The following is a 16,089-nucleotide window of genomic DNA, read 5'->3' as shown; positions in this document are numbered from 1 at the left end:
TGGACAAAGGATGAAACCATCATAAAACGAGGTAAATGAATGCAAGCAACATACATACTTGACGAATTCTAATCTGGGCAACATTTGAGCCATACCAATGTAGCGTAAGGTACACTTATACATTTCAATTAAAGAAGTGAATTTATAGTATCACCTTATCACGAATCCTGGAATCTTGTAGAACTCAATTTCTGTAATAATTGGACGCAGACACCAATTCCAAAGATATAAATTGTCAAATTTATTCAAAAACAAAGACTAAATGTAGCACTACACTAATTATACAAAAGGGAAAAACTAATTAAAATTCAACTCTAGATCAACAAATCAAAGACAAATCACTTCCGTGACCAAATCAAAGACCATGGGATCGCATATGATAACACACAAATCGTTAAACAAAAAAAGTTATAAACACATTGACTACAATACCGGTTAGTAAGACGAAGGTGAGTCTCCCATTAGTATTGTTAGTCAGACATTAAATAACTACGCAGGTTAGTATTTATGTCGGGTAACTTTTCGTTATATATATATCAGTCTCATTTACGTTTAGGTGCCGAGAAAGATCCTATCATTACTTGTTACCACAATTTCCCTTAACTGATTATTATTCAATGATTAAGGATAGGCAGGGCCACCAATAATCTAACGTCTATTAACTTGTGTCAATTTCAGACTAAATAGTTAAACAGGAATGAGAAGATATTTCTCGGCGTTGACAGATTTTATTTCTAAAATTATCAACAAAACTGTTTAATGCAACACACATTTATATTTAAGAAAACTAAATGATATTACACATTCTAGAGTTATGAATCACAGATTAACATTTCTAATTGATTTCTCAAATGTCATGAATCATGAACTCCAAACTGTTAAACTTATCTGAAGTTCGTCGCAGAGGCCTCTCTGGCTTCGGGCTCAGATAACAGCACACGGCACGAGGTCCGTGTGGTTGGAACAAAAGCAGTCCGGTTCGGCTTTGTCCAAGAACTTCCACTCAGTCGATGCACCTGGAAGTTGGGGTTTCGCGAATGTAGAGTCTTTTCCAAACAGATTTTCCACTGGTTTGAAGGCTCCAAGGTTGTGCACAAAATCTTCTTTGTAAGCAGGGTTCCACTGTAGTTACTTGAAGACAAAGTCTTTGAGGAAAGCAGGGCCCTGTTCGTTCCAAGGGTCAAGTTTCTTAAGACTCAAATAGCTATTTAAATGACTGACACTTTCGTATTCAGTCGACTTAATCAATTGTCCAGCTGTAAAACTCCACTGATCAGGTGGGCACAGGCGGGCATGCGCAGTCTGTAAAGTTCTTTATTTAATAAAATCCTTTAAAAGAATTCTTCGTACGGCTCAATCTCCTTCTCCCTGTTTAACTCTTCTGTTGCCGGCAAAGACTTGGTTGGTTTCTGGTTCCGGTTCTGGCAACAGAGCTACAGGTTGAGCTGTGGCAGCGAGTTTCTGGTTCAGGTGAGAGAGAGAGAGAGAGAAAGAGGCTGTGCGCTGTTCTTTATAGTCTGTCAGATCAATAGGTGATTGGTTCTTGAGTTTTTGAGATTGGATTTCGGTTTCAGCCCCCAGTGTCCTATTGGAGGGGGGTTTGATTTATGACTGATGTCAATCCATGCCATCTTTTGGAAATGCCGGTTGGCCCGGGTTCGTAGCTCTATGTCGGGATTTCGGCTCTCGTCCACTTCAAAGAGTTTTTTTTATTACCTACAGGCCCCTTTCTCCAGACATCTCATAGCAGGATTCCAAACTATTTGGCCTATTCTCGGTGCCATCCTCCCCAAAACTGTCACTTTGGAGGATGGAGATTTTGTCTAGGACTAGCAGGAATTCTGTTGCAGGAGGAGCCAGGTGGGGCCAATTAGGTGTGAATTGGGGGTAGGTAGACAAAAGCTACTTAAAGCAGCTGTTGAGAAAGAGCTGTGCTGTTTCTCGCTGACAAAAGTTAGGCAGTTAGGAACCAAGAGACATGTGAAAAAACAAAAAACAAAAAACAACAAAACAAAAAAACAAGTAACATTTAGAAGCATGTGGCCACTACAGTGTCAGTCTTGCAGAATGATTGCCTTCCTGGATTAACTCATCCAAGAGGGCTTCATTTGTGAACGTTGTCGACAGGTTGAAATCCTAGAGATCAAGGTTCGTGATCTTGAGTCTCAGCTTGTCGATCTGTGCTGTATTAGGGATATAGAAGAATTGGTCAATCAGCCCATGAGAGAGATGGTGTGCACGCCAAAACCTAGGAGAGTTGAGACCTTAGAGCAGGACAGCGTAGAGAACTGCTGGGTTACAGTAGGTCGTAACCGCAGAAAAGGGCGTGCACAACCCCTAGAGACACCCCAAGAGCTTGAATTGCCCAACAGGTTCCAACTGCTGTACACCGAGTTGGACAATTACAGCTCAGAGGGTGATGGGGGGGCAGTTGAGCACCAGAGCACCATGGTGCCCACTCCCCCCCAGAAGAAGGAGGTAGTTATAGTAGGAGACTCAATTCTTAGAGGTGTAGATCACACAGTGTGTTCTAGTGACAAGGAGAACCGCATGGTATCTTGCCTGCCTGGTGCTCAGGTTGCAGATCTCCCTAAACTAGTAGACGGGCTACTGGCCAAAGCCGAGGGGAATCCACTGGTCATGTTCCCCATTGGAACCAATGACATAGGAAAAGGTAGGACAGAGGTTCTGCAAGACAAATTTAAAAAGTTAGGAACAAAACTAAAGAGCAGAACCTCCACGGTAGTTTTCTCTGAAATACTTCCGGTACCACGTGCCAGGCCAGGGAGACAGACAGAGATTAGAAAGCTTAATACGTGGTTGAAAGCTTGGTGTAGGGAGGAGGGGTTTAGGTTTATGGAGCATTGGTCTTTCTTCTGGGATAGATGGGACCTGTACAAACTGGACGGTCTACATCTAAACAGAAGGGGGGCTAATGCATTGGGAGAGCGTATGTGCAGTGAAATTGAGAATCATTTAAACTAGGAACCAGGGGGGCAGGGAACTCTGACAATGGGAGATGTTCCACTAAGGAAAGAAAATCAAGGGAAACTGCTAGTAGGAAAGTCCTGAAATGTTTGTACCTCAAAGCCAGGAGTATAAGGAACAAGATGTTAGACTTGGAAGCCACAGTGCTGGCGTGTGACTATGATGTTGTAGGAGTGACAGAAACATGGCTTACAGAAAATGATGGGGATGAATACAAGTTGGAAGGATACACACAGTTTAGGAGAGACAGGCAAAATCGAAGAGGGGGTGGGGTAGCATTATATGTGAAAAATGACATTGAGGTAGAAGAACTCAAATTAGATCCCAGTAACGGAACAGAATCTTTGTGGCTGAAACATTTGAACAAGAGATCTGGAGGATTAGCAGTAGGAGTGTGTTACAGGCCACCAAACTCAGATATTCAGAAAGATGCTGCATTGTACAGTGTAATCAGGACTGCATGTAGCAAGGATGTGGCTGTTATAATGGGGGATTTCAATTCCCCAAACTTAGACTGGGAAAGCCCAGTGGGGACTACAGAAGCAGAAATGGAAATGGTTGAGATGGTAAATGACTGCTTCTAACTCAATTTGTCAGGGAACCAACCAGAGAGAGCGCATGTATTGACTTGATCTTTTCAAATGACCAAGATAGAGTCAGGGGGACCGTAGTTAGAGAACCAATGGTAAATTGTGATCACAATATGGTTAGCTTTGAGGCATTCTTTCAAAAGACAAGGTCCAAGTCTAAAACAATGGTCTAATGGTTTAGAAAAGCAAACCTTGAAGGTATGAGAAGAGGAAGACTGAAGCACATTGGATACAGAGTCAGTTGAAAATGGATGGGTATATTTTAAGAATATACTACTTGAGGCTCAGGAGCAATTTGTACCAAAACTTAGCAAATTGAGGACCAAAAAACACTTTCCAAAATGGTTTAATAGAGGTATGCAAAAAAATATCAAGAGAAAGAAAATGTTGTATAGCGCATACAAAAGGGATGGTGACGAAACAAAATACATAGAATATGTTGAGCTGCAAAGAGATCTTAAGAAAGGGATCAGGAAAGCAAAGAGGGAAATAGAAAGAAACATTGGTCTTAGAGCTAAAACCAATGCAAAGAGCTTTTTTCAATATTACAACAGCAAGCGGTCAATAAAGGTGGAAGAGAAACAGATATAGGGCAAACGAACAAGATGTGGCAAAAGTTCTAAATTAGTATTTCACAGAGGTTTTTACAAAAGAAAAGACAGATACAGCAGATACAATCTTGGCAGCACAGGCTATTCAGAGGGACTTAGATAATATTCAGTTGTGGGCTGACACCTGGCAAATGAAATTCAATGTGGACAAGTGCAAGGTAATACATGCAGGTAACAAAAATGTCCACTATAATTACACTATGGGAGGTACAGATCTAGATCTAGTAATGCATGAGAAAGACCTAGGAGTCTATGTGGACTCCTCACTTTCTCCATCCAAGCAATGTGGGGAAGCAATAAAAAAGGCAAACAGAATGCTAGGGTATATTGTCAAAAGTGTAGAATTTAAAACAAGGGAAGTAATGTTAAGACTGTACAATGCGCTAGTTAGACCTCATCTGGAATACTGTGTACAGTTCTGGGCACTACACTTCAAGAAAGATATCGCTGCTCTAGAGGCAGTTCAGAGGAGAGCAACTAGACTTATTCCAGGTCTGAAGGGAATGTTCTACTTGGAGAGACTGAGGGAACTGAACCTTTTCACCCTGGAACAGAGGAGACTACGTGGGGACTTGATCCAAGTCTTCAAAATCATGAAAGGCATCGACCACATCAAACCAGAGGAGCTTTTCCAGATCAGCAGGGACACACGCACCCGGGGACACAAATGGAAATTGGGCTTCCAGGCATTCAAAACGGAAAACAGGAGACACTTCTTTACACAGAGAGTAGTCACAATCTGGAATAAACTACCCAGCGATGTGGTAGAAGCTGAAAGTTTGGGAACATTTAAAAATAGACTGAATAGGATCCTTAGATCACTTCGATATTAATGAACACCAAACGAGCACGATGGGTCGAATGGCCTCCTCTCGTTTGTAAACTTTCTTATGTTCTTATGTATAAATATAATATAAACTGTAACTGCAAATGTAAAGCAGAATCAATAACAGCTGTTAGACAACTTTTTTTAAACACGCTTGATGTTAATTAGTAATTAAGGGTTTCACATTTCTGGACTAGAAAATAACACTGTAGCCGACAAGTATTTTATATTTCTTTGTTTTTTCATTCAACACCATATTTACCTTCAAAGTTAAAAGAAAAAAACTGCTATTTCCAGTTAAACTGAAAGTTGTATTCTTGGCTTCTGTTTTTACATAATAAAAATGTAGTACCTTCATTGGAAGATTCCAGGCAACATAAACATTTTTTTTGTAGTCATCCATCCACACCTCAGCCACACGCAGGGCGTTTCCTTTCAAGGTGACTCTGAGATCAGGGAGATAGGGCTTGTGGGCTCTCTCAATGTGAGCTATCCTGGAACATGGCACAACTTCAATACTGCCTCCACACAGCCACACCTAGGTCAAGCATAATAGTCTTTAATTTAGTTACCAATTGTAGTTGCAAAGTGTATTTTCTGTCCAATTCCATCAGCAAGAGATTATTATAAGTTATAGAGAGTAATTTGTGTGTACAGATACTCATAGACATTACATTAACAGTGTGTTGAACTTCAGTCAGTAGTTAATAGATTATCAATATGTATTTAATATTCAATTAGGCCATGCAATCTAGAGCATTGCTCAATTATATTTCTTACTTCTACAGCATACATGTGAAACTGTAATCCTGTTCAGCTTCACTGTAAAACATTTTGCAGTGTTTTTCCTATATAGGTGTCACATGATTCACCGCTCACTGTGGTTTTTGCATTGCACATTTTAGCACTTCCTTATGATGTAATTACATGTTTTGTTTATTTGAGTAGCCAAATTATTATTTACAATAATTCAAGATGTATTTGGTGTTGTAGCAGCATTTCATTTAAAAACAATAAACAAGATTGAAAGTGATTTTGCAGCTGTTGCCATTCTTTGTATCTTTTTCTTTTTGCTATAAAGAACAAACTATTAAGATAATTGCCAATATAAACCAGAGCCACTATATTCATGTCAGTTATGGACTGTGTACAAAAAATACTATGAAATTAAATGTGTTTGGTGTTTTGACCTTATTAGGTAGTTTTTGTATATATCCTTTTCCTTTTTATACCATACCAAGTTTAGTTGATTGTACATTTTGAAGACAAACAATGAGAATGCTATTCTTATTTTAATTATGATGATTATTACGGTGATAATGATGATGGTGATGACACAGAATAAATTATGTGCTCCTGCAATCCCAATCCCCCCTCTTTGATTCACTATCCAGGAAGTGATGAAACTATCCAGAAAACTGCTTTTTGACATCTGCTATTGTGTGGTGAGGGATATACTTTTAACTGTTAATATACCAAACTTGAACAGACAATCATAGATACTTTACTTATAAAATGCAACAAACATACAAGGACAAAATAAACTTTTTTTTTTTTTTTTAACGGTTGTCTTCAAAAATGTCCAGGTACTTACACGAATTCCGAACTCTACATTTTCTCCTCCGTAGATTTTCATTCCACCGTCTAAACCACCAATTTCTTCAAAAAACATTTTGTCCACAATAAGAATACCCATAATGGAGGGGCTCCTTCACAGACAAAAAACAAACAAACAACAAAAAAGGTCAGTCAAATGTCACACAAATTCATAGGAAACATTTACTGAACATGTTATACAAACTACATATATATCTGAGAATGAAAACAATTTGTTGATTACTAAAAATCATGTTGTATTGTTAAAACTAATGTAATGAAATAAATTCATCCTGTCACGTCAGCTTTACAGTCCTGTGTTTACAATCCAAAAATTCATGTTTGATAGTCACTAAATGCTACTGTATTTCTAAAATCAACAAGTATTTAACATTATAAAGTGTGCAATTGGCTGCAAATGGCAGTTTTATTAATGCTGTAATCAGAGAGTGCATAAGTGTAATTGTTACATTTATATTGCATACAATATAAAAAGACTTCTTTTTAAATATTTATTTGTTGTTTTTATAGAGAATGCACCCAAATTACCTCAAAAACTACTCTAAATTGACAGCACAGAAGAGAAAGATTGGGACCTCCACCCATGCTTCCAGCAGCAAGCAACTGAAAGTTGACTCCGTTTTTCCAGTCAAACATGTGTCTCCAGTCACTGTGAACAAAGCTATATTAAGGTACATCATTCAAGAACTTCATCCTTTCAGCACTGTTGATCTGCCATCATTGAAAGAGCTGATTAGTACACTGCAGCCTGGCAGTTCTGTTATTACAAGGCCTACTTTACGCTCCAAGATAGCTGAAGCTGCTCTGATCATGAAACAAAAAGTGACTATTGCCATGAGTGAAGTTGAATGGATTGCAACCACAGTGGATTGTTGGACTGCACATAGAAAGTCATTCATTGGTGTAACTGCTCACTGGATCAACCCTGAAAGTCTTGAAAGACATTCTGCTGCACTTGCCTGCAAAAGATTAAAGGGCTCTCATACTTTTGAGGTACTGGCCAGCGCTATGAATGATATCCACTCAGAGTATGAAATACGTGACAAGGTTGTTTGCACAACCACAGACAGTGGTTCCAACTTCCTGAAGGCTTTCAGAGTTTTTGGTGTGGAAAACAATGATATTGAGACTGAGGCAAGAAGGTGTGAAAGTGATGACACTGATTCTGAAGGCTGTGGTGAGGGAAGTGATGGTGTGGAATTCCAAGACGCCTCTCGAGTCCTGGACCATGACGATGGCTTCGAATTCCAGCTACCAAAACATCAAAAGTGTGCCTGCCACATACTAAACCTAGTCTCAAGTGTTGATGCCCAAAAAGCTCTCTCAAATGAACACTACAAGAAACTCTACAGATCTGTCTTTGGCAAGTGTCAAGCTTTATGGAATAAAAGCAGCCGATCGGCTCTAGCAGCTGAAGCTGTTGAAGCAGAAAGCAGGTTTCAGCTTTTAAGGCCAAATCAAACGCGGTGGAATTCAACTTTCATGGCTGTTGACAGAATTCTTCAAATTTACAAAGAGGCAGGAGAAGGTGCACTTAGGAATATATGCACCTCTCGAGGTTCCAAAGTAAGTGTTTTTCCCCTCTATTGATGTAAACAAATTTAGGTGGTTGTTGTTGTATACTCTTTGATTATGCCGATTTCTCCTGTAGGTTTAATCCAGCAGAAATTCTGTTCTTGACAGAGCGGGCCAACACAATGCGTCCAGTTGCAAAAGTACTCGACATCTTGCAAGCGGAAACTAATACACAGCTGTGGTGGCTGCTGCCTAGTGTCCATCAGTTAAGCTTGAAACTTCAGCGAATCCACCATTCTCTCATGTACTGTGGCCACCTTGTGGATGCCCTACAACAAGGAATCCAAACACGATTTGAAGATCCTGAGATCATCATAGCTGCCATCCTTCTCCCTAAATTTCGGACCTCTTGGACAAAGGATGAAACCATCATAAAACGAGGTAAATGAATGCAAGCAACATACATACTTGACGAATTCTAATCTGGGCAACATTTGAGCCATACCAATGTAGCGTAAGGTACACTTATACATTTCAATTAAAGAAGTGAATTTATAGTATCACCTTATCACGAATCCTGGAATCTTGTAGAACTCAATTTCTGTAATAATTGGACGCAGACACCAATTCCAAAGATATAAATTGTCAAATTTATTCAAAAACAAAGACTAAATGTAGCACTACACTAATTATACAAAAGGGAAAAACTAATTAAAATTCAACTCTAGATCAACAAATCAAAGACAAATCACTTCCGTGACCAAATCAAAGACCATGGGATCGCATATGATAACACACAAATCGTTAAACAAAAAAAGTTATAAACACATTGACTACAATACCGGTTAGTAAGACGAAGGTGAGTCTCCCATTAGTATTGTTAGTCAGACATTAAATAACTACGCAGGTTAGTATTTATGTCGGGTAACTTTTCGTTATATATATATCAGTCTCATTTACGTTTAGGTGCCGAGAAAGATCCTATCATTACTTGTTACCACAATTTCCCTTAACTGATTATTATTCAATGATTAAGGATAGGCAGGGCCACCAATAATCTAACGTCTATTAACTTGTGTCAATTTCAGACTAAATAGTTAAACAGGAATGAGAAGATATTTCTCGGCGTTGACAGATTTTATTTCTAAAATTATCAACAAAACTGTTTAATGCAACACACATTTATATTTAAGAAAACTAAATGATATTACACATTCTAGAGTTATGAATCACAGATTAACATTTCTAATTGATTTCTCAAATGTCATGAATCATGAACTCCAAACTGTTAAACTTATCTGAAGTTCGTCGCAGAGGCCTCTCTGGCTTCGGGCTCAGATAACAGCACACGGCACGAGGTCCGTGTGGTTGGAACAAAAGCAGTCCGGTTCGGCTTTGTCCAAGAACTTCCACTCAGTCGATGCACCTGGAAGTTGGGGTTTCGCGAATGTAGAGTCTTTTCCAAACAGATTTTCCACTGGTTTGAAGGCTCCAAGGTTGTGCACAAAATCTTCTTTGTAAGCAGGGTTCCACTGTAGTTACTTGAAGACAAAGTCTTTGAGGAAAGCAGGGCCCTGTTCGTTCCAAGGATCAAGTTTCTTAAGACTCAAATAGCTATTTAAATGACTGACACTTTCGTATTCAGTCGACTTAATCAATTGTCCAGCTGTAAAACTCCACTGATCAGGTGGGCACAGGCGGGCATGCGCAGTCTGTAAAGTTCTTTATTTAATAAAATCCTTTAAAAGAATTCTTCGTACGGCTCAATCTCCTTCTCCCTGTTTAACTCTTCTGTTGCCGGCAAAGACTTGGTTGGTTTCTGGTTCCGGTTCTGGCAACAGAGCTACAGGTTGAGCTGTGGCAGCGAGTTTCTGGTTCAGGTGAGAGAGAGAGAGAGAGAAAGAGGCTGTGCGCTGTTCTTTATAGTCTGTCAGATCAATAGGTGATTGGTTCTTGAGTTTTTGAGATTGGATTTCGGTTTCAGCCCCCAGTGTCCTATTGGAGGGGGGTTTGATTTATGACTGATGTCAATCCATGCCATCTTTTGGAAATGCCGGTTGGCCCGGGTTCGTAGCTCTATGTCGGGATTTCGGCTCTCGTCCACTTCAAAGAGTTTTTTTTATTACCTACAGGCCCCTTTCTCCAGACATCTCATAGCAGGATTCCAAACTATTTGGCCTATTCTCGGTGCCATCCTCCCCAAAACTGTCACTTTGGAGGATGGAGATTTTGTCTAGGACTAGCAGGAATTCTGTTGCAGGAGGAGCCAGGTGGGGCCAATTAGGTGTGAATTGGGGGTAGGTAGACAAAAGCTACTTAAAGCAGCTGTTGAGAAAGAGCTGTGCTGTTTCTCGCTGACAAAAGTTAGGCAGTTAGGAACCAAGAGACATGTGAAAAAACAAAAAACAAAAAACAACAAAACAAAAAAACAAGTAACATTTAGAAGCATGTGGCCACTACAGTGTCAGTCTTGCAGAATGATTGCCTTCCTGGATTAACTCATCCAAGAGGGCTTCATTTGTGAACGTTGTCGACAGGTTGAAATCCTAGAGATCAAGGTTCGTGATCTTGAGTCTCAGCTTGTCGATCTGTGCTGTATTAGGGATATAGAAGAATTGGTCAATCAGCCCATGAGAGAGATGGTGTGCACGCCAAAACCTAGGAGAGTTGAGACCTTAGAGCAGGACAGCGTAGAGAACTGCTGGGTTACAGTAGGTCGTAACCGCAGAAAAGGGCGTGCACAACCCCTAGAGACACCCCAAGAGCTTGAATTGCCCAACAGGTTCCAACTGCTGTACACCGAGTTGGACAATTACAGCTCAGAGGGTGATGGGGGGGCAGTTGAGCACCAGAGCACCATGGTGCCCACTCCCCCCCAGAAGAAGGAGGTAGTTATAGTAGGAGACTCAATTCTTAGAGGTGTAGATCACACAGTGTGTTCTAGTGACAAGGAGAACCGCATGGTATCTTGCCTGCCTGGTGCTCAGGTTGCAGATCTCCCTAAACTAGTAGACGGGCTACTGGCCAAAGCCGAGGGGAATCCACTGGTCATGTTCCCCATTGGAACCAATGACATAGGAAAAGGTAGGACAGAGGTTCTGCAAGACAAATTTAAAAAGTTAGGAACAAAACTAAAGAGCAGAACCTCCACGGTAGTTTTCTCTGAAATACTTCCGGTACCACGTGCCAGGCCAGGGAGACAGACAGAGATTAGAAAGCTTAATACGTGGTTGAAAGCTTGGTGTAGGGAGGAGGGGTTTAGGTTTATGGAGCATTGGTCTTTCTTCTGGGATAGATGGGACCTGTACAAACTGGACGGTCTACATCTAAACAGAAGGGGGGCTAATGCATTGGGAGAGCGTATGTGCAGTGAAATTGAGAATCATTTAAACTAGGAACCAGGGGGGCAGGGAACTCTGACAATGGGAGATGTTCCACTAAGGAAAGAAAATCAAGGGAAACTGCTAGTAGGAAAGTCCTGAAATGTTTGTACCTCAAAGCCAGGAGTATAAGGAACAAGATGTTAGACTTGGAAGCCACAGTGCTGGCGTGTGACTATGATGTTGTAGGAGTGACAGAAACATGGCTTACAGAAAATGATGGGGATGAATACAAGTTGGAAGGATACACACAGTTTAGGAGAGACAGGCAAAATCGAAGAGGGGGTGGGGTAGCATTATATGTGAAAAATGACATTGAGGTAGAAGAACTCAAATTAGATCCCAGTAACGGAACAGAATCTTTGTGGCTGAAACATTTGAACAAGAGATCTGGAGGATTAGCAGTAGGAGTGTGTTACAGGCCACCAAACTCAGATATTCAGAAAGATGCTGCATTGTACAGTGTAATCAGGACTGCATGTAGCAAGGATGTGGCTGTTATAATGGGGGATTTCAATTCCCCAAACTTAGACTGGGAAAGCCCAGTGGGGACTACAGAAGCAGAAATGGAAATGGTTGAGATGGTAAATGACTGCTTCTAACTCAATTTGTCAGGGAACCAACCAGAGAGAGCGCATGTATTGACTTGATCTTTTCAAATGACCAAGATAGAGTCAGGGGGACCGTAGTTAGAGAACCAATGGTAAATTGTGATCACAATATGGTTAGCTTTGAGGCATTCTTTCAAAAGACAAGGTCCAAGTCTAAAACAATGGTCTAATGGTTTAGAAAAGCAAACCTTGAAGGTATGAGAAGAGGAAGACTGAAGCACATTGGATACAGAGTCAGTTGAAAATGGATGGGTATATTTTAAGAATATACTACTTGAGGCTCAGGAGCAATTTGTACCAAAACTTAGCAAATTGAGGACCAAAAAACACTTTCCAAAATGGTTTAATAGAGGTATGCAAAAAAATATCAAGAGAAAGAAAATGTTGTATAGCGCATACAAAAGGGATGGTGACGAAACAAAATACATAGAATATGTTGAGCTGCAAAGAGATCTTAAGAAAGGGATCAGGAAAGCAAAGAGGGAAATAGAAAGAAACATTGGTCTTAGAGCTAAAACCAATGCAAAGAGCTTTTTTCAATATTACAACAGCAAGCGGTCAATAAAGGTGGAAGAGAAACAGATATAGGGCAAACGAACAAGATGTGGCAAAAGTTCTAAATTAGTATTTCACAGAGGTTTTTACAAAAGAAAAGACAGATACAGCAGATACAATCTTGGCAGCACAGGCTATTCAGAGGGACTTAGATAATATTCAGTTGTGGGCTGACACCTGGCAAATGAAATTCAATGTGGACAAGTGCAAGGTAATACATGCAGGTAACAAAAATGTCCACTATAATTACACTATGGGAGGTACAGATCTAGATCTAGTAATGCATGAGAAAGACCTAGGAGTCTATGTGGACTCCTCACTTTCTCCATCCAAGCAATGTGGGGAAGCAATAAAAAAGGCAAACAGAATGCTAGGGTATATTGTCAAAAGTGTAGAATTTAAAACAAGGGAAGTAATGTTAAGACTGTACAATGCGCTAGTTAGACCTCATCTGGAATACTGTGTACAGTTCTGGGCACTACACTTCAAGAAAGATATCGCTGCTCTAGAGGCAGTTCAGAGGAGAGCAACTAGACTTATTCCAGGTCTGAAGGGAATGTTCTACTTGGAGAGACTGAGGGAACTGAACCTTTTCACCCTGGAACAGAGGAGACTACGTGGGGACTTGATCCAAGTCTTCAAAATCATGAAAGGCATCGACCACATCAAACCAGAGGAGCTTTTCCAGATCAGCAGGGACACACGCACCCGGGGACACAAATGGAAATTGGGCTTCAAGGCATTCAAAACGGAAAACAGGAGACACTTCTTTACACAGAGAGTAGTCACAATCTGGAATAAACTACCCAGCGATGTGGTAGAAGCTGAAAGTTTGGGAACATTTAAAAATAGACTGAATAGGATCCTTAGATCACTTCGATATTAATGAACACCAAACGAGCACGATGGGTCGAATGGCCTCCTCTCGTTTGTAAACTTTCTTATGTTCTTATGTATAAATATAATATAAACTGTAACTGCAAATGTAAAGCAGAATCAATAACAGCTGTTAGACAACTTTTTTTAAACACGCTTGATGTTAATTAGTAATTAAGGGTTTCACATTTCTGGACTAGAAAATAACACTGTAGCCGACAAGTATTTTATATTTCTTTGTTTTTTCATTCAACACCATATTTACCTTCAAAGTTAAAAGAAAAAAACTGCTATTTCCAGTTAAACTGAAAGTTGTGTTCTTGGCTTCTGTTTTTACATAATAAAAATGTAGTACCTTCATTGGAAGATTCCAGGCAACATAAACATTTTTTTTGTAGTCATCCATCCACACCTCAGCCACACGCAGGGCGTTTCCTTTCAAGGTGACTCTGAGATCAGGGAGATAGGGCTTGTGGGCTCTCTCAATGTGAGCTATCCTGGAACATGGCACAACTTCAATACTGCCTCCACACAGCCACACCTAGGTCAAGCATAATAGTCTTTAATTTAGTTACCAATTGTAGTTGCAAAGTGTATTTTCTGTCCAATTCCATCAGCAAGAGATTATTATAAGTTATAGAGAGTAATTTGTGTGTACAGATACTCATAGACATTACATTAACAGTGTGTTGAACTTCAGTCAGTAGTTAATAGATTATCAATATGTATTTAATATTCAATTAGGCCATGCAATCTAGAGCATTGCTCAATTATATTTCTTACTTCTACAGCATACATGTGAAACTGTAATCCTGTTCAGCTTCACTGTAAAACATTTTGCAGTGTTTTTCCTATATAGGTGTCACATGATTCACCGCTCACTGTGGTTTTTGCATTGCACATTTTAGCACTTCCTTATGATGTAATTACATGTTTTGTTTATTTGAGTAGCCAAATTATTATTTACAATAATTCAAGATGTATTTGGTGTTGTAGCAGCATTTCATTTAAAAACAATAAACAAGATTGAAAGTGATTTTGCAGCTGTTGCCATTCTTTGTATCTTTTTCTTTTTGCTATAAAGAACAAACTATTAAGATAATTGCCAATATAAACCAGAGCCACTATATTCATGTCAGTTATGGACTGTGTACAAAAAATACTATGAAATTAAATGTGTTTGGTGTTTTGACCTTATTAGGTAGTTTTTGTATATATCCTTTTCCTTTTTATACCATACCAAGTTTAGTTGATTGTACATTTTGAAGACAAACAATGAGAATGCTATTCTTATTTTAATTATGATGATTATTACGGTGATAATGATGATGGTGATGACACAGAATAAATTATGTGCTCCTGCAATCCCAATCCCCCCTCTTTGATTCACTATCCAGGAAGTGATGAAACTATCCAGAAAACTGCTTTTTGACATCTGCTATTGTGTGGTGAGGGATATACTTTTAACTGTTAATATACCAAACTTGAACAGACAATCATAGATACTTTACTTATAAAATGCAACAAACATACAAGGACAAAATAAACTTTTTTTTTTTTTTTTAACGGTTGTCTTCAAAAATGTCCAGGTACTTACACGAATTCCGAACTCTACATTTTCTCCTCCGTAGATTTTCATTCCACCGTCTAAACCACCAATTTCTTCAAAAAACATTTTGTCCACAATAAGAATACCCATAATGGAGGGGCTCCTTCACAGACAAAAAACAAACAAACAACAAAAAAGGTCAGTCAAATGTCACACAAATTCATAGGAAACATTTACTGAACATGTTATACAAACTACATATATATCTGAGAATGAAAACAATTTGTTGATTACTAAAAATCATGTTGTATTGTTAAAACTAATGTAATGAAATAAATTCATCCTGTCACGTCAGCTTTACAGTCCTGTGTTTACAATCCAAAAATTCATGTTTGATAGTCACTAAATGCTACTGTATTTCTAAAATCAACAAGTATTTAACATTATAAAGTGTGCAATTGGCTGCAAATGGCAGTTTTATTAATGCTGTAATCAGAGAGTGCATAAGTGTAATTGTTACATTTATATTGCATACAATATAAAAAGACTTCTTTTTAAATATTTATTTGTTGTTTTTATAGAGAATGCACCCAAATTACCTCAAAAACTACTCTAAATTGACAGCACAGAAGAGAAAGATTGGGACCTCCACCCATGCTTCCAGCAGCAAGCAACTGAAAGTTGACTCCGTTTTTCCAGTCAAACATGTGTCTCCAGTCACTGTGAACAAAGCTATATTAAGGTACATCATTCAAGGACTTCATCCTTTCAGCACTGTTGATCTGCCATCATTGAAAGAGCTGATTAGTACACTGCAGCCTGGCAGTTCTGTTATTACAAGGCCTACTTTACGCTCCAAGATAGCTGAAGCTGCTCTGATCATGAAACAGAAAGTGACTATTGCCATGAGTGAAGTTGAATGGATTGCAACCACAGTGGATTGTTGGACTGCACATAGAAAGTCATTCATT

The 16,089-nt window shown here is 39.3% G+C and overlaps 1 long non-coding RNA gene across 2 annotated transcripts in view; it reads right to left on the bottom strand.

Moving 5' to 3' along the window:
* Nucleotides 1-14,104, bottom strand: part of LOC136722695 (uncharacterized) — a 28,086-nt gene extending 13,982 nt beyond the window's left edge. Inside the window, exons 1-3 of one of the 2 annotated variants that reach the window (XR_010806385.1) lie at nt 13,925-14,104; nt 6,610-6,724; nt 5,368-5,553 (exon numbers count right to left, since the gene is read on the bottom strand). This is a non-coding gene — a long non-coding RNA (uncharacterized LOC136722695). Of the gene's footprint in view, nt 1-5,367; nt 5,554-6,609; nt 6,725-7,160; nt 8,531-13,924 lie in introns of those variants that run through there. The other variant, XR_010806384.1, reaches the window with a different exon arrangement.
* Nucleotides 14,105-16,089: the final 1,985 nt, after the last annotated feature.

The sequence above is a fragment of the Amia ocellicauda genome, unplaced genomic scaffold, assembly GCF_036373705.1.
Source record: "Amia ocellicauda isolate fAmiCal2 unplaced genomic scaffold, fAmiCal2.hap1 HAP1_SCAFFOLD_144, whole genome shotgun sequence".
Taxonomy (NCBI): domain Eukaryota; kingdom Metazoa; phylum Chordata; class Actinopteri; order Amiiformes; family Amiidae; genus Amia; species Amia ocellicauda.
The sequence above is the reverse complement of the archived record's forward strand: the minus strand, read 5'-3'. Positions and strand labels throughout refer to the sequence as shown.